Raw genomic sequence first — 23,535 nt, 5'->3', positions numbered from 1 at the left:
ATTTCAGAGATTGGGCTTCCTTCTACTTCACAGGGAAGTAGTGAACAAATATTTTTAGGTTCCTTAAGTAAAGTACAACTTGTATCACACCCCTCATATGTAATCAATTCTAATACTAAACTTTCAGACACATCTTTTCCTACCACACAGGTGTTGGTAAGGATGCTCTGGATTACTGAATCTTCTTCTTGCAACTTTAGAAAAGATTGCCTATGTAACATCATAAGTTGTACTATGGAATTTATCTCTTCTTCTTCATCTCCTAAATCTGGCCAAAAAGATGTACTCAAATCTGGTAATGGTTGTGCAGGAGGATATAGATCAAATTGCTTGGTTGCTTGGCCATTTGATATGGTCATATTCCCTAATTTGCGATTTATGTTTGCATCAACTGTGGCCAACCATGGTCTACCTAGAATGACAGGATAGCTAGATAGGTTTACTTTAGGGGACAAAATCATGAAGTCCACAGGATATTCTAAGGAATCTAAGGTCACAACAATATTTTCTATCATTCCATCAGGAGTGACAATGGAACTATCTACAAGCTGCAGAATAGTTGGTGTGGGCCTTAATCCTTCTATTTGTAACTTCTTCATGGTTTCTTTAGTCATCACATTTATAGCAGCTCCCAAATCTATAAAGGCATTTTTAACAAATTGAGCATTGATGCTGACACTTACTACTGGACTCCCTGGGTCAGAATATTTTAGTGAAAGCACTCTTCCTAACATGATATCAACTAAATGTCCAACAACATGAACTGTGGTAGGATTCTTCTTCTTCCTTCTAGGTTTCTTTAGACAAGCTTCCCTTATAGCTTTTCCATAAGCTGGAATGTCCTTAATAGCTTGAAACAAAGGTATTTGGATATGCATATTCTTCAACTAGTTAACAATGTCAAAGGGTTGTTCCTTGCTTTGTTCCTTTTGTATTAGTTGGTCTAGAAAAGGAGGCTCTACTACTGGTTGATCTCATATTAGTATAGTAACATCAGTTGGGTCAATAGGTTCATCAACCAAAAGTTCTGATGCTGCAGGAGAGTTTGATACTTCAGTTATAAGAGGTGGCCTTGCTGCTAGTAAGGTCGTTCCAGATCTCAAATGTATATCTATGACATCTAGGGCATAAGTAGGGTACTGCTGGGTATCAGTATTGTACATGGGCTTCTATGGTTTGCTATTTGGATTTGGCTGAGGCTGTGTAGGTAGCTGTGTTTTCTTTTGAGGTCCACTATTTGCAGGTGGTGGCATTAAAACAGGTTGTTGAGCTAGAGGGGGTAATTGTGGAACACCAGTATTTTGGTTAGGCCATTTTTGAGATCCCTTCCATTGGTTTAGAGATTGCCAATTCCCTTGGCTTGGAGATTGCCAATACCCTTGGGGCGGTTGCCATTGGTTATGATGGTTCTGAGGCCATTGGTTATTCTACTAGGTAGGCCAAGGTTGTTGAAAATTTTGAGACCATTGAGATTGTTGTGGGTTATTTTGCCCAGCATTATTCCAATTGGGTTGGTTTTGTGGAGGACCTTGGGCATTGTGGTTTTGCCATTGATTACCATATGAATTTAAATTTTGCAAGGGGTCTTGAGGCATACCTTGACATTGAGCCCATGGTCGGCATTGAGCAACAAAGAATACTTGCTCATCATCCCCATCTATCTTTACATATTCAGTTGGAAGATGCTGGTTCTCCATGCTTGCAACCAATTTACAGTGGCAATTCTTCTTTTGCTTTCGGCAATGAGGATAGTACTCAGCTAGTTGTAACTCAGCCTTTGCTTGCTTCTTCTTTGCAGTCATTGTATCCAACTATGTAGCAACATCATTATTGATGTCTTGTTTGAAATCTGAAAACAAATTGGATATTTCAAGTTTTGAAATGCCTTGACTAATTCCTTTTGTAACCGTAGAACAGGGTCCTCAACCTTTCTTCATGGTTGACCTTGAGTAATTTTGACATATCTTTTTGAGGTCATCCCATTGAGCTTGATATACATCTCCACCAGCCATCAGGTCTAATGCTTCCAAACAGTCTTCATTCACTCCTCTTAAAAAGACTAGTTTTTGGGAATCCTCAGACAATGTGTGCTGAAGATTCTTTTGTAATGTATATAAAAATCAAGAAACATAGTCTTCTAATGTCTCTTCCTCCTTCTGTGATATCTTAAAGATATCATCTCCTCTTGTGCCAGATGCTTTGCAATATTCTTTATATTTTTCCAAAAAGAAGGCTTGCATTTCATCCCAATTTACAGTTGCATTGGCTCCTGAGCCCATGAACCATCATAAAGTTGATTCTTTCAATGTGGCTGGAAATAATTTAAGCTTATGGGCATCAGTGTTGTAGTTGAAACTAAGGCAAAGGATGTTGAACTCAAATAAGAAGGTATCAGGGTCTTTAGTTGCAAGGCCATAGAACTTCGGAAGAGCAGTGGGAGGTATATTCTTGAGATTGGCATTGGTTATGAGACTTGGAAGTGGCAATGGAAAAGTGGGTTGTGCCATGACTGGTGGGACTAGATTATGAGGTTGCTGCTAAAAAGGAAGGTTAGGCACTAGGTGATTAACAACTGGTGGATTCAAGGTAGTGTTATCAAGAAAACTGGTCAATATTTTAGTGAAAGGTTGGAGACCAGATATATCTAGGGATTTAGCTCTTGATGATGATATTGTGGGGAAAATAGAACTTGCATCTTCAAAGGGAAACTCAACTTTTTCTTTAACTTCTTCATTCAAATTAACAGATCCCTGTGGAAGAAATCTACCATATTCATCTCGTCGTCTTCCTCTTCGATGCATGCAACTAAAATTTTCACACTAGTAAAAAGAACTTAATCTAAAAACTATGACTCAAAAATGCTCCTAGCTTGACACCATCTCGGTAATGGTGCCAAAAATGAACCGCCTCACAATAGGTGTTCCATAGTCATGCGCTAGGCCTGGCTTAGGAATAATCTATTCAAGCTAAGGACTACTTTTCCCCTACCATGAGGTGCATTTATATTGTCAACCCAAGGACGTATACTTGAAATGGTCGGCACAGTATGTGCACTAGGTACCTTGATGAGTCATTATGTTTGTGCTATAGGAAAGTAAAAATGCAAAGGAAGGAAACTACACTACTGCTGTGGAAAGGAAACTACTGAATCTATGAATGTTGAAAACACAATGACAAGATAATAGAGATTCCATTTAGACTCATCCATTAGACTGTTCTCACAGATGCTACGGGAACGTTCATGAAGTGTGATGCTACAGGAAGGAATTAACTAGCTACGTCTTACTTAAAATACTACTAATTCTTAGTAAAATGAATCTATTCTATCCTAATCTAATCCACCTTCCAAGTGGGCCCCCTTGGTTGGCTTCTCTAATCTACCAATGTAGGATAGAAACTAAAGAGAACTAATTCATTTCATTAATCAGTCATTACATAATTCAGAATTGTAAAACACAACTGCAACAAACTGTGAATCAGTGTTCTCTCTTACTCAATAAAACTTATCAAAACCAAAAAATAAAACTTCACACACAGGAGTCGATCCCAAAATATATAGGGAATCTACTCTTTATTACATAATAGAAAATTAACTATCCTAAGTTAAGTCCACAGGAGAGAATATAGGAGAACAACTGAAAGTGGAAAGGAAGGATAACGGAATTGAGGAGGGAGTAATGAAGTTGCAGCATCTGCTTGTTACAACGTAAATGCAAAGAAGGTAATGGCTTGTAAAAACTCCTTATTCACTGCCATGTTTCTTGGAGTGGTCATAACTTCCTTTTCGTGGTTGTTCCTTGATGCTTGTTTCTCCTTGAATGCTTTCGGCAACCAATTTCTGGATTCCTCCACTCATCCTTTAATCCTTATCATCAAGTTAGTTATGATATAAGACATATTTGCAAATAAACATCCATCAAACTAAATTCAAGCATAAGAACACACATTTGGATATTTATATGAAATACTGCATATTAGATATAATTTAGGCAAAGGATGACATAGTTTTTCTACCCCATAAATCATCAAAGGTTTATCAAACATAGGTTGTCAAGGATAAACAAAGTATCATAAAGTATTTTAAACATAACAAAATAAAGGCATTTTTTAGACTCATCAATGATCATAAGGTCCTAGTTAGTGAACTATGTTTGGTAAAGTTCAAGATTAGGAGTTACCATGATGAAGTTCTCTATGACATTATTCCAGTGGATGTCTACCATTTATTGTTGGGAAGACTGTGGCAATTTGATAAGCATGTTGTACATGATGGTCATTCAAATACATACTCTCTGAAAAAGGATGGAGTTTGCCACAAACTAAAGCCCTTAATAAAGGAAGGTGAAAAGGTATGTAGTAGTGCTGGGATATGTCTTGTTGATGGAAGAAATTTTTTGGATGGTATGAAATATTAGCGTATGTGTTATGCTTTGATTCCTAGAAGAGATAAGGAAGGCAATAGTGAAATTCCACCTAAAGTTTTAGGCCTATTAAGTGAGTATGGAGATGTCCTCTCTGATAATGTTTTGGAAGGGTTGCTACTAGTGAGGTAGATTAGTCATCACATAGATTTAATCCTTGGAGCTAGTTTTCCTAACAAGGCTACTCATAGGATGACTCCTACTGAAATCGAGGAGCTAAAGAGACAAGTTTAGGAGCTATTGAGGAAGGGTTTGATTTGAGAGAGCCTGAGTCCATGTGTAGTACCTATAGTATTGGCACCAAAGAAGGATGGAGAATGTGTATAGACTCTTGAGCTATAAATAGAATAACCATCAAGTATTGGCTCCCTTTGCCAAGAATGGATGATCTTATGGACTGCTTGAGTGGAGCTTAGTACTTCACAAAGGTAGATGTCAAGAGTGGCTATCACTAGATATAGATATGAGAGGGTGATGAGTGGAAGACTCCATTCAAGACCAAGGAGGGTCTATATGAGTGGTTAGTCATGCCCTTTGGACTGACCAACGCGCCAAGCACCTTCATGTGGCTTATGAATGAGGTACTAAAGAAATTCTTGGAAAAATTTGTTATTGTGTATTTGGATGATATTTTAATTTTTAGCAAGACTTTTGATGAACATTTATTGCACATTTGTAGTGTCCTTGAAAGGTTGAGGGAAGAAAAATTATTGATTAATCTAAAAAGAAGTGTAGCTTTGTAAAAAAAGAGTTAGTCTACTTGGGGTTTGTTGTATCATTTGAAGGTCTCAAAATGGATTTAGAGAATGTAAAATCCATGGTGGAATGGCCTATGCCAAGATCTGCTATTGAGATGAGATCATTTCATGGTCTAGTTAGTTTTTATAGGAAATTCATTAAGAATTTTAGTGGCATATGTGCATCCCTGATTGAAACAATAAGGGGGGATAGAAAAGAGTTCAAATGGACTACAACAACTATAAGGAGTTTTGAATTGTTGAAGAAAAAGGTAACAAAATAACCTATGTTGGCACTTCCTTATTTTAGTAAAGTATTTCAAGTAGATTGTGATGCTAGTGGCAGTGCTATTAGTGGTTGTATTGAGTCAAGAAGGTAAGCCTATTGCATATTTTAGTGAAAAATTGAATTATGCAAAGAAGAAGTATTCTATTTATGATTAGGAGTTCTCTGCAATCATTCAGGCCTTAAAGAAATGGAGGCATTATTTATTGCCAAAAGAATTTGTCTTGTATACTAATCACCAGGCATTATAGTACCTAAATAGCCAAGGTAAATTGAACCAGAGACATATGAAGTGGGTAGAGTTCATGCAGAGCTATACATTTGTGTTGAAACATAGAAGTGGAAGGTCTAATAGAGTTGCAGATGCATTAAGTAGGAGATAGTTGTTGCTTATAGTAATGCAGGTTGAAGTGGTTGGATTTGATGAACTCAAAAATATACCTGAAGGATCCTAATTTTGTTGAAGCATGGAAGGCTTATAAAGAACTTGTTACTATAGATAAAACTAGGTGGCTAGATTATTTTATTCAATATGATATGCTATTCAAGGGCAATCAATTGTGCATTCCAAGGAGTACCATGAGGGAAAACTTTATCAAAGAGAAACATAGTGGGGGAATGGTAGGACACTTTGGTCAAGATAAGACCATTACCATTCTTAGAGAACATTATTTTTGGCCTCAAATGTCATAGTATGTGAAGAAATTTGTGCAGAGTTGTCAAGTATGTCAAACAGCCAAAGGATTTAGTCACAATACTAGACTTTATCAGCCATTTCCTATTCCATCAAGGCCTTGAGAGGACATAAGTATGGATTTTGTTCTTGGATTGCCAAGGACACAAAGGGGTAATGACTCAGTATTTGTGGTGGTTGATAGGTTCTCCAAGATGGCACATTTCATCCCATGCCACAAGACTCATGATGTTGTACATATTGTAGATTTGTTTTTTAGAGAGGTGGTGAGACTACATGGTCTCCCAAAGAGTATTTTTTTTGACAGAGAAAATAAATTTGTGGGGTATTTCTGGAGGACTTTATGGAATAAGTTGAGGACAGAATTGAATTTTTGTTCTACACATCATTCGTAGACTGACAGATAGATCGAAGTGATAAATAGAAGTCTGGGCAATTTGCTGAGGTGTTTAGTGGGAGATAAGCCCAAGGGATGGGATTTCATTATGCCAGAAGAAGAATTTGCTTATAATAATTCTATAGATAGGAGTATAGGTAGATCACCATTCCAAATTGTGTATGGAAGTAGCCCAAGGACTACACTAGAATTAAAGAAGATGGAGCAAGGGGAGAGGACAAGTGTCGAGGTAGAAGAATGAGGAGGTCTATGCATACATCACCAAGATGAATCAATAGTATAAAGCTAGGGCAGATCAAAGGAGGAGACATAAAAAATTCCAAGTAGGGAATCTAGTTATGGTACACTTATGAAAGGAATGATTTCCAGCAGATACTTACAACAAGATGAAGATGAATAAATTTGGCCCCTACAAAATTTTGAAGAAACATGACTCGAGAAGTGCATATGAGGTGGATTTTCTAGATGGGATTTACATTTCTCCTATCTTCAAAATTTATAACTTAATAGAATATCATGATGATGGTGCAAATGAGGGGTTGATGCTAGAGCCATGTCCAATTCCTACTTCTAAGGAGGAGGAGATAGAAGAGATTCTTGATAGTCGCATGGGCAGGAGTACTAGAAATAGGCAATATGAAGAGTACTTGGTGAAGTGGAAAGGATGACCAATAGAACACTCAATTTGGATATCAGCAGTAGAGGTTTCTCATTTGGTTTTTCCTCTACCATCCATTAAGTGACAGGGTCACTTTTCAATCTACCTTGGGTGTTTGATGCAGGAGCATCTAGTGGTCTGAGGGCAATCCTGTATCACCCAAAAATATTCTTAGAGATAGTTTTTATTTAATTTTTTTTCATTTTTGGATACACATTTGGGTCAAATAAAGGTTCTAACTCTTATAGTTCCACTAGTAATTTTTTGGTTTAGAGTTTTAAGCACCTTTGGATAAGTGTAAATGCAAAAAAAGGATTATTTTGTAATTGAGCCAAAATTATGATGAGCTAGAGTGTGTAATTTGGAGGGATTCTTATACTTGTAATTTAAAATGCTCCAAAGAAAGAATCAGGTCAAAAGGCTTTATGGTTAGAAAGTTATTGGAGTTTTAAGTTTCTTAGAGACCTCCTAAGATTGCTTTAAAGTCAAGTTTGAGGCACTAAATGGCCTCATACAAGCCTAAAAAATGGGGGATGAGTGAAGCCTATCCATAGGGCTATAGAGTGCTTTGAGAGCTTTCTAGAAATGTAAATGGTTCATCAATCGAAGTCTCAATTCAAAAGTTGTGCCTCCAAGAAGTTGGGCTACCATTTCTAGATTCTTCTAATTTTACACCAACTTCTAACAAGATTTTTGGAACCTTCTATTTTGGTAGTGGATGCCAACTAGCATATTCTAGAATTTATTCCTAACCCTAAACCAATTGGGGTCTATTTAAGAATATTTTTGGCATTGTAAAGGTAGTTCTTGGTGGAGTTTGGGAGAAGGCACTATGAGGAGAATTTCTCTCCAATTTCTGTCTATTGTAATCCCATAGGCATGTCTTTGGGTCTATTTTTTTGGTACTGAATGTAGTAGCATATTTTCATTGATAATGATATTTTCCCTTTTCTTGTCATTTTCATTTTGGTCTTGGGTTATGTCCCCATCACTGAGTGAGTTTGGTTAACACACAACTTCTACGAACTTCTCTTCAACGCTTGAGTGAAATTGACAGACACTATCTTCTAAACTTGGAAAACACTGGAAAGCTTGATAGACACATGAAACTATCTCCATTTCTTTAGTTAGCTAAACACAAACTAAATGGTAAAAATATGACATTTTGTGTAACATTAAAGACAATATATAGTTGATCAACAATCTCCCTCTTTGGCATTGATGGAAACACAACATGTCATAATACAATGAAATTTCAAAGAAAAATAAAGTAAGGAAAATATCCTTAGTTTCATTTTGATTCTTATCCATGAGAACTCCCTCTATCAACGTGAACTCCCTCTGACTTATATTTCTTCCTCTATCAGCAAACTCTATCTTCAACATCTTCTTTTGATAGAAAACTCTCCCTCTTTGATATCAGACCAAGTTCTTCCACTTTGACATCTTCAAAAAAAATTTCTATGAAATGTATACTCTTCCTCTTTAGAAAATTTATGTGATATGACACACACAAACTATCCCTCTTTGACCTCCTATGACAAAGAAAATATTTAGTGAATACCAATGTACCTAATGTATATATTCATATTCATTCTTCCCTTTCATTACTGTATCAACTTGACTGATCTTCAACATGCTCTAGTTGATGCATCACTAAACTTTATTTAGTGAGCTTCAGATAGGGGAATAACCCCTAACTTACTTCTTAGATACAATAATGTATCCTTAGGTAATGGTTTTATCAATATGTCTATAATTTTTTCTTTAGTATTCACATATTCAAATTTTACCTCTTTGTCTTGCACCAATTCTCTTAGAAAATGATATTTTATTGCAATGTGCTAGGTCTTGGTATGCATCAAAGGATTCTTTGATATATTAGTTGCATTTATGTTATCATAGAAGATAACCACTAGATCCTTGATTTCTACCTTCAATATACCTACAAACAGTTGGTTGAACGAAAAAATATTGGATCAATTAACTATTATTGGAACATACTCTACCTTTTTTGTAGACTGAGAAATGCAATTTTTCTTCTTACTTTTCCAAGACACTAGTCTCTTAACAAGAAAGATCCACCATTGGTGCTCTTCTTGTCATCAACACTTCCTTCCCAATCTGCATAAGTGAAGGCTTTCAAATCTGAATTGCCTCATTTCTTGTACCATAATCCATAGTCTTTAGTACCCTTTCTTTTACCTCATGATTCTCTTAATATCCATCATATGATTTTCTTTAGGATGAGCTAAAAATATTGCCACCATACCAACTATAAGAGAAATCTCAGGCCTAGTATGTACAACATACTAAAGTTTGTCAATCATTGATCTATATGTGGTTTGATCTACCTCCTTGGAATCATCATTTTTGGAAAGCTTATCTCTAGTAGAGATAGATGTTCCAACTAGTATTGAATCCTCCATTCCAAACTTCTTTAGTATCTCCTTCATATAATTGGATTGAGTAGTGTAGATACTATCTTTCTTATATTGAATATGCATGCCAACAAAGAATTTGATTTCTCCAAATATTGACATATCAAATTCCTTACTCATTTCCTTTGAAAATGCTTTGCATAAATCATCATTCCTAGTAAACAATGTGTCATCCACATAGATTTTTGCCAACCCAATCATCTTGTTTGGTCCTTCTTTAATGTAAAGGCTGCTATTATCATTTTTTCTTTGAAAACCAATCTTTATAAAGAAATTATGAAGTCTTTCATACCAAGCTCTAGGAGCTTGCTTGAGACCATACAATTCTTTGTGTAGTTTACAACCATATACTTTTTTCTAGGATCTACAAAACCTTTAGGTTGTTCTATGTAAACTTCTTCTTCAAGAATTTCATTCAAGAATGCAAATTTCACATCCATCTGATACACTTTAAATCCTTTAAATGCAACATAAGCAACTAAATTCCTAACACCTTCTAATCTTGCAATGGGAGAAAAAGTTTCACCATAATCAACACCTTCTTCTTGAGAATAACCTCTACATATTAACCTTGCTTTATTTCTTAAAACTTCTCCATCTTCATTCATCTTATTTCTAAAAACCCACTTTGTACCAATCAAATTCTTATCCTTGGGTTTAGGAACAAGAGTCTAGGTCTTATTCCCTTCTATCTATTCTATCTCTTCATTCATGGCTTCAATACAACTTTTATTATCCAAAGTATCTTTAACTATTCTAGGTTCAAATTTAGTAAGAAAACATGTACCTTTCAATTTGTTTCTTGTCATTGTACCATCTGACTTGTCTCTAATGATCTGCTTAGGTGCATGGTTCCTTCTGACATATCTTGCTAATACATGTACTTTGGATTTAGAACTTGTTCCACTTGCCTCACCCTGATCTTTTGCATCATTCTCAGGTCCCACTATCTATGACTTAGGTCCTTTAGATTTAGACTTAGGTTGCATTGGTTGTAACTTGGTAGCCTTTGACTGCAACTCGGGTCCCTCAAACTATGACTCAGGTTGTACTAGTTGCAACTCAAGTGCTTCTAGAGATTTTGGAGACTCAAGAGGTGAAATCTGTTGACTTCCAATTGGATTAGTAAATGTATCATGTTCTAAGTAAATAAACTTCCTTTAATCTTCAAGTTCTTTACTATTCTCTTCTACACCATTTTCTACAAATTCATCAATATTCACATGTGCACTTTATATGATCTTATGAGTGGTTAGATTTTAAAAAAATTATGCCTTACTTCTACTGGAGTATCCTCAAAATATGCCTTCATCACTTTTGACATCATATTTTCCCTACCTAGTCTCCTTCAAAATATATAATTTTCTACCAAATACTTTCAAGTAACTAACATTAGGTTTGTAGCCATACCATAGTTTATAAGGAGTTTGATTTGAGTCTTTCTTCATCTATACTAATTGCTTCTTTCTAGTATTTTATTGCAACATTCTTTTCTATCATCAAGGCTCTTACATAATCCATGATTGATCTATTCCTTCTTTCTACTATACCATTCTATTGATGTGTACTAGGGGATGATACTTTTCTTTTGATTCCTCTTTTAGTTCACGATTCATTGAATTCATTAGAAATGAATTCACCTCCTCTATCTGATCTCAAACATTTCAGCTTCGTTCTTGTTTCCTTCTCTACTCTTGCCATATACCACTGTAAGACTAGAAAAAGAGTAAATTTGCATAAATGAGAACCACTAATTGCATAATAAAACTATGCAAAGAAATCTAATCCAAACTTAAAAGACACTTTAAATATAAAAGAATTTAAAATAACAAAACTCCCTTTAAGTGTAGCTCCTATGCTGTCCTTTCTTCTCCATAAATTTGAAGTTGTTATACCTCTTGATCTTGACTAAATGTACCCATAATTGAAAGCAAGATGATGATATGATATGAAAAAATGACAAGATAATGAGAATAATAGGAGAATGTGGTTGGAAGAACATGGTTAGCCAAAACAAGTGCAAAGAGGCTCAATTTATAGGATCTGAGAGCCAAAATGCAAAATTGGAAGGAAAATGTGTAATTGGAAATTGTCATAGCTAAATTGCAAAAATTGGAAAATTGCCATGATTAAGAGATTTAAACTATAAAATGTTTCATAAAATGGCACATTATGAAAAATTGTAAGAGATGTGCATAGAAAGATGCAAAAACAATTAATAGAAGAAGTGGAAAATAAAAGGGAAGGTATGAGAAAAGGAATGGAAAGTGTAAGAGTTGGAAAGATGGAAGGTGTAAGAGTGGAAGCTAGAAAATAGGAAGTGGAAGCACAAATAGTGGATATATCTAAGAGTTAGGATTTTTGAATTTAAAAACTCATAAATCCCTCCATAACGGAAATTAGAATTTAAGAAATTGGAAATTTCCAAAATTCATGAAAATGAAACAATTAATTAATAAATATTAATTAATTGAAAAAAATGAAATGGATTAAATGATTAAGACATAGCAATAAAACATGGGTTATTTATTCCTATAAGGAAAATTAATAAAAGAGATTGGCCAATTGATAAAATAAATGTAAGATAACCCTATTGAAGGATTATGATGAAAATGTGTATCAAATGTGATGATATTGGAAAGGATCAAGGACATGATTAAATTGATGAAATAAATGATGCTAGATGAAGGATCAAAATGATGACTTGTCAAGGACACATGATAAGGATTGATGATGTTGATAAGGCACTAAAGGATGTGACAATGTCAAGGATTGAATGATGAAATGATGATATTGATATGGTTTTGAATCGCTTTTGAGATGATCTATATTTTGATTGAATTATGATCAAGTTGGCCAAAAGATCAAAGTTAGTGAAATGAGAGAATGGGGTCAGTTAGGATGCAAAGGTGATAAAAGAGTAAGTGCAAACCATTTTCGAGCATCTACATTTTGCCCCTCTTTGATACAATGCAATTATGAGAGTTGTGTTAAAGAATAATAATGAAAAAGATCAATGCCCTAGTGAAATTAAAAAGAAGTAAGGTGCCCCTCAAAAAAGTGGGAAAGAAATTGAATTAAGGAACATTTTTCAAAAAGAAAAGATGATGAGAGAAAGAGATTAATGAGAAAAATATTAGTAGAAGAAGGAAATGAGACTAAGAAGAGTGATGAGACTTGCTTTCGTAGGTGCACTTTATGTCATAAGAGCTTTAATTTTATGTAGGAAATGGAATGCAACACTTTGTAACATAAAAAGACAGCAAAAATGCAAGCCTTTTGCATAAACAAACATGATGAAGACAAAGAATGACCTTATCCATCATAAGGCATAGAGTCATGCCCCAAACTATCAAAGGACATATAAAAAATAAAGACAAAAATGTTCATGAACCATCCTAACCACTTTCATAAATTATTTAATATCATCGAGTAGCATAGGAACATGATCAAAAGAAAACAAAGCAAAAATAAAACAGTCACTATATAGTGTGAGCTAACAACCATTTTGATATGTTATTACTTGCTTTATTAAGTGTTGGTTGGGATTTTAAAGATTCATGTTTCACAAGTTGATTGTTGAAGGTTGGTTCAATTAGCTATGTGTGGACCTTGTCAAAGCATAATTTCGTTGTAGTGCAATATTTAAGTCTAAGTCTACATGTGCAAGTGTTTAGCAAAAGAAGTGATTATTTACAAAGTTTATTGAAAATTTGTAGGATTTTTCATTTTTTTTGGGTTTTCAAAAATATTTGATTTTTTTTGTGTTGTTATTTTTTCCAGGATATTTTACAATTTTTAGGTTTTTTTCAAGTTCATATTTGATTTTTAGTGTTTTGTTCAGAACATTTTATAACTTTTAGGCATTTGTTTAGGAAATTTTATGATTTTTAGGGATTTTTTTAGGACATTTTATGATTTTTAGGGATTTGTTCAGGACATTCTATGAATTTTTAAAAAGTTTTTTAGGGCAGTGTATGATTTTTTGAATTTTGTTTAGGTCTTTAAGGTATGTACAAAGAAAGAATTGCCCCCAGTGTCTAGCAAGGCAAGGGTATTGTGGATGGATGAGTTGAAAAGGTATATGGACATAGGAAAAATGTCACTCAAGATGTCTTTAAGGTTGGATCAGCAAGGACTATCCACATAAATGGGAGGACATGTTTTATGAAAATCTCGACAACTGGGTATGAAAATAATAGGGTACTGACACTTTAGAAACTAGATGGAAAGTGTTGCATGAGGATGGGCATGCCAAGAGGTTTGTTTAAAAATATTTTGTGCATATCCTATCCTTATTTTCATCAAGACCAAGATAGGGATTGTGATAGGAGAAATTGATAGGATTGGAATAAGAAAAGTGAACAAGGGAATATAGACTGAAGGTTATAATAGGATAGGAAAATATGGACTAAATAAATTAGGATAGTGTAAAGTAGATATGATAAGATGTGCTTTTAGAAAGATCTATATCCTTGTCAAGATCAAAGTTGGGAAAAAAGGAAATGTGGATTTTTTGTTGGAAATGATTGAAATGATCAGAAGAACAATTGTTGGAATAATATATGGAACTGGTAAAGAATGTCCTCAATCATTGTTTTGTCATTGATGTCAAACTTGCTACTTGTTGGGATAACAATTGCTTTAGTTATCCAAATACTATCAATTAGTTGGTTGTCAAGGTGGAGGCAATCAATAAGATGTAACTAGAACACCTAGAGAAAGGTTGAAGTTATGATGTTGTAATGAAGTACAAGGATCAGCTAAGCCATTGATGAAAAAGTGTATTGGATGACATACTAAAAGATACAAAGAATGAGCACACTAAAACATATCAAAGATCTAAAGTTTTAGCTAAGTCTTTTGTAAAGCTAGTAAGTGCTGAGCAAGCTAGTAAGTGTCAAGCAAGGTAGTAAGAGCCGACAAAATTCCTAGTTAAGTGCCGAGAAAGTTCAAGTGCCAAGCAGGTTCAAGTGTCGAGCAAGTTCAAGTGCCGAGCAAAATCAAGTGCCGAGTAGAATCAAGTGTTGAGAAGAACCAAGTGCCAAGCAGGTATAGGTGCCGAGTAACATAGAGGTGTCGAGAACCAGTAACTCAATAATGCCGAGTTGTTGCATTATTTAGGAAATCAAAGATTCGTCAGATCTAAGCTGACAAAGTTGGTATCTAGAAATCTGTGAATTGAAAGGAAGATAAGAATGATGAGTTGGTGGCACAGAACACCATGTAGAATGTTTTTAAGATACAACTAGTGAAGTTTCAAGAAGGGAACAAGATATGGGGTAGATACATTGTATCCTACCTAATCCATTTTGAAACTCAAAATTGGAGAGGGAGAATTGAGCGGCAAAGGCAAATCAGACTTCTGTATAAGAAGACATAAGTTAATGAAGAAATAGAGCAGAATAGAGGGGATAGTGAGAGAAAGAGCAGTGTTCAAGCATAAAAGCATGAAATGCTGAAGAATGTGCTAAGGAGAAGATAACACAGGAACTCTGTTTGAATAGACCACCATAAGGATGATTGCATTGGCAGAATGAGTAAGAAGACTCAAGGAGACGAAGCTTGAGAGGGAGACAAGCAGTGAAAGCTGAAGTGATTGAAGCCAAGCATAAGGATTGAACTGAAAGAGTGATCTAAAATTTGCAAAGTATGTTGTAAGTTATATTAGATCAAAAGACCATTATCGTTACTTTCTAGCAATTGTAACAGTAAGATAAATCCTATGAACTTAGGTTGGTTTAATAGCCATTAGACAAATCCTTTAACAGCATGACATTCCAAGTGAATGTTCTAAAGACCTTTAACCAGGCCCATTCCTAATAGTTTGGTGAAATCCTCTAACAAGGTCACATTTAACAGTGTGTTGTAAGCCTTTAACAGGGCATCACTTCAGAAGAGTGAGAATCAAGTAGCATGTTACTGGTGGTTTTTTCCAAATTGGGTTTCCACGTAAATCATTGTGTCATGTGTTGATCTTGAATGTTTTATCTTTGCATGTTGATTTACAGTAATTTGTTTATATGACTAATTTAAGTTTGAACAGATGAAAAGAGTATGGATTGATTATTAAAAGTATTAATAGGGCATTTGGACCTTGAATAACTGATTCACCCCCCCTTTCAGTTATTCTAAAAGAATTCTAACAATTGGTATCTTAGCCTGACTGCTGATTCAGTTTAAAGGGACTACTAGCAAAAAAGATCAAAATGCCAAAGAGAGAAGTTCCCAAGCTCAACAAAGACAACTTTGTTGCATGGCAAAGTTTGATGAAGCTACATCTCGGATCCATAGGAGATTATGCCCAAAACTCAATTGTCACTGAACATGTAGATCCAACAGGTGCTCCTACTACCGAAGACATGAAAAACAAGCAAGAACACAACCAGACAATGCTGGAAATTGCCTCTGCACTCAGCTATGCTGAATTTGATGATATTAAAGGATGTGACACTACATTCAAAATGTGGAAAGCCCTATCAGACATCTATGGAGGAGATCAAAATTTACAAAGAGCAAAAGGAGAAAGTCTCAGAGGAAAATTTGATGACATGAAAATAGAAGAAAATGAGAATGCTACTCAGTATGGTGCAAGAATAAAGGAAGTGGTAAGTGCAATAAGATGCTTGAATGGTCAACTAGATGAAGATACTGTTAATAGTAAGTTCTTAAGAACCTTGCTCCCTATCTATGCTATTAGAGTATCAGCAATACAAGACCTAAGATGTATACCAGGAAATAATCTAAGCTTTGAAGGTATAATAGGTAGACTCACTGCATTTGAGTTATCTAACTTTGACAACTACAAACCTGAAAAATGTTGAATCTTCTTTTAAGGCCAAGTTATCACTGAAAGATGCTGAACAGGTGAAATCAAGGAAAGGAAGAAAAATGAAGTATGTATCTAGTGACAGTAGCACTGATGAGGAAGATGTGAAACAATTGGAAGCATTGCTTGCTAGAAGATTTCATAGGGGCAAAGGAAAATTCAAAGGTAAGATGCCTATCATTTGTTTCAATTGCAATGAAGTAGGTCATATTGCTGCAAGATGTCCACAGAAAAAGGATTGCAATGAAGGCAACAAATACAAGAACAGAAGAGATGATGATAAGAGAGATTACAAAGAAAAAGGTAAGAAGTGTTATATTGTTGAAGAAAATTTTGATGACAATGATGATGAAGTTGTTTATGTAGCCATGAAGGACCAATCTGATGAAGAAGAAGCCACAACACTGGTGACATGTATAAACAAGAATGACAGATGGATCATAGACAGTGGATGCTCACATCACATGACAGGAGACAAAAGTAAGTTTGTTAACTTTACTCAGTATGATGGAAATAGTGTTAGATTTGGTAATGATGCTCCATGTCAAATCAGAGGAAAAGGTTTCATTAAGCTCACAGACCAAATTTCATGTGACAATGCATACTATGTTGAAGGATTAAACTACAATTTACTGAGTGTCTCACAATTAGGCAATATAGGTTGCAAAGTGGAATTTGAAAACAAAACTGCAAAAATCTATGACAATGATGGTAAACTAATAGGAAAAGGAGATCAAACAAAGAGTAATTTGTTTTACCTTGATATGGATGATATTTCTTATCTACTTGAAAAATTTGATGACGAATGGTTATGGCATAGAAGATTATGTCATGTCAACTTTGACAATCTAGTCAAAATTAGTAAAATAAAGAAAGTTAGAGGTCTACCAAAATTGAAGAAGCCTGATAATATCATGTGTAAACAATGTCAGCTAGGAAAGATGACAAAGTCAAGTTTCAAAAGCAAAAACTATACATCTAAAGAGATACTTGAGTTAGTTCACACTGACTTATGTGGTCCAATGGAAATACAAAGCTATAGAGGAGATAAATACATAATGTTACTTGTTGATGACTATTCCAGGATGATGACTATTATGTTCTTAAAATGAAAATCTGATGCTTTTCAAATGTTTAAGTGGTATGTGGCTAGAGTTGAAAAGAAAACTAGAAAAAGCTTGAAATGCCTAAGATTAGATAGAGGTGGTGAATTTACATCAAATGAATTCGAGATATTCTGTAATGAAAATGGAATCAAAAGACAAACGTTAGCTCCTAGAACTCCCCCATAGAATGGAATTGCTGAAAGAAGAAATAGATCTATAATTGACTATGCTAGAACATTAATGATGGAAAAGAATGTTGCTCTAAAATATTGGAGAGAAGCTGTAAGCGTAGCTGTTCATACACTGAATTGAGTACAAGTCAAGAAAGGTACAAATACAACACCTTTTGAATTATGGTATGGTTACTCACCAAATGTAAAACATTTCAAAGTGTTTGGTTGTAAATGTTTTATCCTTAAAGATGTTAGAAATGGAAAATTTGATGCAAAAAGTGATGAAGGTATATTTCTTGGTTACTCCACTAGAAGTAAGGCATATAAGTGTTTGAATATTAACACAAACAAAATTGTGGAAAGTGTAAATGTAAATTTTGATGAGCACACAGAAGTCCAAGCTGAAATACCAAAGAAAATGGAAGAATATAGAACCTTTGTATATTCTTATGAAGGAATGACTGCTGATGAGGATAATGTCAATCAAATTGAAAATCAACAACAAGTGTCAGTTTTAGCTGACTCACAACCAGTGAATGTCGAGTTGCATTCAGAAGCCGAGTTATAGAATGAAGAAAATGCACAATCCAATTCTAAAGACAACATACATGATGAAGAACAACTTGAGAATGAAGTGCATAGTGATCCTAAATCTGAAAGATCAAATATGGAAACAAGGACATAGCCAAGATTATCCAAATATGTGAAAAGACATCACCCTGCTGAACAAATAATTGGTGACAAAGATGCAAGACCAATGACAAGGAATAGACTAATACATGAATCATGTCTGATTAGCCAATTTGAACCCAAGACAGTACATGGCGCATTACAAGATGATGACTGGTATAAAGCTATGGAAGAAGAAATTGATCAAATAAGAAAAAATAAAACTTGGAGTTTGGTTCTCAGACCAACTGACAAGAATGTGATTGGCACCAAATGGGTATTCAAAAACAAACTAGATGAGAATGGTGAGATTACCAGAAATAAAGCCAGATTAGTATGCAAGGGTTATGCTCAAGAATAAGGAATAGACTATGGAGAAACATTTGCTCCTATTGCTAGAATGGAAGGAGTAAGAACTTTACTTGCATATGCTACCTACAAAGACTTTAAAGTCTATCAGATGGATGTAAAATCTGCCTTCTTAAATGGTATACTAGAAGAAGAAGTCTACATTGAACAACTAGAAGGATTTGTTGATGAAAACAATAGGGATATGATGTGTAAGTTACATAAAGCACTCTATGGTTTGAAACAAGCACCTAGAGCATGGTATGAGAGACTTCACAAGTATCTAGTACAAATTGGATTTGAAAGAACTGATGATAACATCAACATGTACATCAAAGCTTAAGAAGGTAAAGACATTATTGTATCTAAAATTTTTGTGGATGACATAGTATTTGGTGGTAAGGAAGTACTTTGCAAAGGCTTTGCTGACAAAATGAAACATGAATTTGAGATGTCTATGTTTGGAGAAATCAAATTTTTTGTTGGATTGCAAGTACATCAACTCAAACATGGAATATTTATTACACAATCAAAATACATCAAAGAAATTCTTAAAACATTTGGATTGGAGGAATCCAAACCAGTCAGCACACCAATGGCCATAGGAAACAAGCTATCCAAAAATGATGAGTCAGCTGAAGTCAATCAAACAATGTACAGATCCATGATTGGAAAACTACAATATGTTGTACATAGTAGACCAAACATAGCATTAGCAATTGGAATAGTGGCTAGATTCTCTGCTAATCCTAAAGAAAATCATCTCATTGTAGTAAAAAGAATAATGAGATATCTCAAAGGGACTGATGACTTTGGTCTATACTACAAAAAGAATGGAAAATTTGAACTCAATGCATATATAGATGTAGACTGGGGAGGAAACATTGATGACAAAAAAAGAACAAGTGGAGGTGCATTATTTCTAGGCAAAAGGCTGGTTACCTGGACTAGCAAGAAACAAACATGTATATCCCAGTCCACTGCAGAATCAGAATATGTGGTAGCTGCAGTCAATTGTACAAACATTGTATGGCTCACACATCTATTGAATGGAATGAAAGAAGAAGTAATAAAACCAGTGATATTGTGTTGTGATAATAAAAGTGCTATAAATATATCCAAAAATCTAGTAATGCATGCAAAAACCAAGCATATTGTAATCAAGTATCATTATGTCATAGAATTGGTAGAAGACAAACAAGTGAAGTTGGAATACATTCACACAAAGGAACAAACTGCGGATATCTTCACCAAACCATTGCCCAAGGATGCCTATGAATATCTTAGAGGCAAGTTGGGGGTTATACCCCTAAGTAAAGCAGTTTAAGGCAACAAGGAAGCTGCCTTGCATCAATAGGAATAAATCCTTGAAATATTAATAGGTTGATGCAAAGGATGACAGTAGGAACTAAAGCTCCAGATCAGTCACAAGCATGGTGATAGAGGGAGAAAAACATCAAGAAGCCAAAGATTATATTTTTCATGATAAAGATGCTACATCTTTGGCATTTATTTAAAGAGGGAGAAATATACAAAAAATTGATCAATGCAAAGAAAGAGGGAGATATATATGAAAGAGGGAGATATATGAGATCAATAGTGAAAATGCAGCAAGCTAACATATACAATCTTGTTGGTAACTGAATTGATTACTTGATCAGTTTGGTTTGCCATCAATGCCAAAGAGGGAGATTGTTGGAAATGATTGAAATGATTAGAAGAACAATTGTTGGAATAATATATGGAACTGGTAAAGAATGTCCTCAATCATTGTTTTGTCATTGATGTCAAACTTGCTACTTGTAGGGATAACAATTGCTTTAGTGATCCAAATACTATCAATTAGTTGGTTGTCAAGGTGGAGGCAATCAATAAGATGTAACTAGAACACCTAGAGAAAGATTGAAGTTATGATGTTGTAATGAAGTACAAGGATCAGTTAAGCCATTGATGAAAAAGTGTATTGGATGACATACTAAAAGATATGAAGAATGAGCACACTAAAACATATCAAAGATCTAAAGTTTTAGCTAAGTCTTTTGTAAAGCTAGTAAGTGTCGAGAAAGCTAGTAAGTGTTGAGCAAGGTAGTAAGAGTTGAGAAAATTCCTAGTTAAGTGCCGAGCAAGTTCAAGTGCCGAGCAGAATCAAGTGCCGAGCAAGTTCAAGTGCTGAGTAGAATCAAGTGTCGAGCAGAATCAAGTACCGAGCAAAACCAAGTGTCGAGCAGGTATAGGTGCGAAGTAACACAGAGGTGCCGAGCACCAGTAACTCAATAATGCCGAGTTGCTGCATTATTTAGGAAATCAAAGAGCCGACAAAGTTGTTATCTAGAAATTTGTGAATTAAAAGGAAGATAAGAATGATGAGTTGGTGGCACAAAACACCATGTAGAACATCTTTAAGATACAACTGGTGAAGTTTCAAGAAGAGAAAAAGATATGGGGTAGATATATTGTATCCTACCTAATCCATTTTGAAACTCAAAATTGGAGAGGGAGAATTGAGTGGAAAAGGAAAATCAGACTTCTATATAAGAAGACATAAGTTAATGAAGAAATAGAGTGGAATAGAGGGGATAGTGAGAGAAAGAGCAGTGGTCAAGCATAAAAGCATGAAATGCTGAAGAATGTGCTAAGGAGAAGATAACACAGGAACTTTGTTTGAATAGACCACCACAAGGATGATTGCATTGGCAGAATGAGTAAGAAGACTCAAGGAGACAAAGCTTGAGAGGGAGACAAGTAGTCAGAGATGAAGTGATTGAAGCCAAGCATAAGGATTGAATTGAAAGAGTGATCTAAAATCTGCAAAGTATGTTGTAAGTTATATCAGATCAAAAGACCATTATCGTTACTTTCTAGCAATTGTAATAGTAAGATAAATCCTATGGACTTAGGTTGGTTTAACAGCCATTAGACAAATCCTTTAACTGGGTGACATTCCAAGTGAATATTCTAAAGACCTTTAACTAGGCCCATTCCTAACAGTTTGGTGAAATCCTCTAACAAGGTCACATTTAACAGTGTACTGTAAGCCTTTAATAGGGTAGGCTTTTAATAGGGCATCACTTCAGAAGAGTGAGAATCAAGTAGCATGTTACTGGTGGTTTTTCCCAAATTGGGTTTCCACGTAAATCATTGTGTCATGTATTGATCTTGAATGTTTTATCTTTGCATGTTGATTTACAGTAATTTGCTTATATGACTGATTTAAGTTCGAACAGATGAAAAGAGTATGGATTGATTATTAAAAGTATTAATAGAGCATTTGGACCTTGAATAACTGATTCACCCCCCCTCTCACCTATTCGAAAAGAATTCTAATAGTTTTGATAGGATAATGGGTATGACGGACATATGATAAAATGAAGGAAATGATAGGGTAAAATATGAGTAAAACCTACCCCCAAGTATGGAATGCAAGATGTTCATAGACTAGACATGATTTTTGTTTGCCAAGTTTTCACCATGGTACTTGCCCAAAGCACTTGTTTGCCAGGGTTTCACCATTGCATAAAGGACACAAGTGTCTCATTCTTTGGAACATTCTCTAGAAAGGTATGCAATAATAGACCATGATTATGATAGTATGCTCAAAGATGTAGGTAGGGTAGTGAAAATGAGGATGAAATGGATTTAAGCAAGGGATTAGATAGGCTTGATCAAAGGGTAGGAAAATATGGAGAGGGATGGAGGGAATGAAACAAGGCTTGATATTTAGTAGATGGAAGTGGATGCAAGAAAAACACTAGCACACACCTTGAAGGGTGATGGAATGATGGAGGAAAAAGAGATTTTGGATTTGACAAAGGAGGGATGTAGACTTTTGGGACATAAGGACCAAAAATGGATTTGGAAGATGGAAGATTTTTAGATGGAGGGATAGTAATTTTGAATGCCAGCTTTGATCTTTCTTTGGGACTCTGTACTTCAAGAAGCTTCTTCGAAATCCACATGTATTTTGACTCTTCATTCTTTTGTGGGTCCTTTGGTTGTATTTTTTATAAAAGAGATTTAGGAACCCACATTAATTTTGAATTTTCTTTTCTATTAATGGTCCTTTGTGGCCTTTTTGATATTTCTTTTTCTTTTTGGATCATATTTTTCTTTATTTGCACATGTTGATAAGACTGGACATATTAATCCTTAATTGCATGTGGATTTCTTGACTTTTAGACCTTATGCTTGGCATTTGAATTACTTTTAGATGGAATCAAATTAAGGGATGGATAAGAATTATGTGGAGGACATTTTGAGGGATGAAGGGTTCTCCAGTATGTGTGCCTTTTTTGACTTGCATATGGGAAAGGGTAAGTGGATTATGAACTAGTGGGTAAAGGAATATATGGACCTAAAATATATGGAAGGGGTGAAGGAGGAGTTATACATTTGGATCTGGATTTGGAAGGGATACCAACAACTTGAGAGTGAGCTTTAGGACTAAAGTCATGACCTTTAGAATTCTATTTGATATGAAATGGTTTTGACATACTTTGTTCTTCAATGTTAGATCCTTTGACTCAATACATCTTTTGATCAGTGAGATACTTGCCACTAAATGTGAGTCCATGTTTAGGTGTATATGATATGGAAGACTCAATAGGACAATGAATTAGACTAGATTTTATAGAACTAGGGGAACCCATTTGAAGTGAAGACGGTTCATGAACATCTTTCACAAATCTGTGTAAACCATGAGGGGGATCAAGTAGAACAATGGGATCCTTTAATAGAATGGGAGTAGTGATAGTATCATCTAGTAGGATGTGATCTTGT

Source organism: Cupressus sempervirens, chromosome 2 (assembly GCF_028749045.1).
Source record: "Cupressus sempervirens isolate cs-2001-9-10 chromosome 2, ASM2874904v1, whole genome shotgun sequence".
Classification (NCBI taxonomy): domain Eukaryota; kingdom Viridiplantae; phylum Streptophyta; class Pinopsida; order Cupressales; family Cupressaceae; genus Cupressus; species Cupressus sempervirens.
This window is presented reverse-complemented; position numbering follows the sequence as displayed.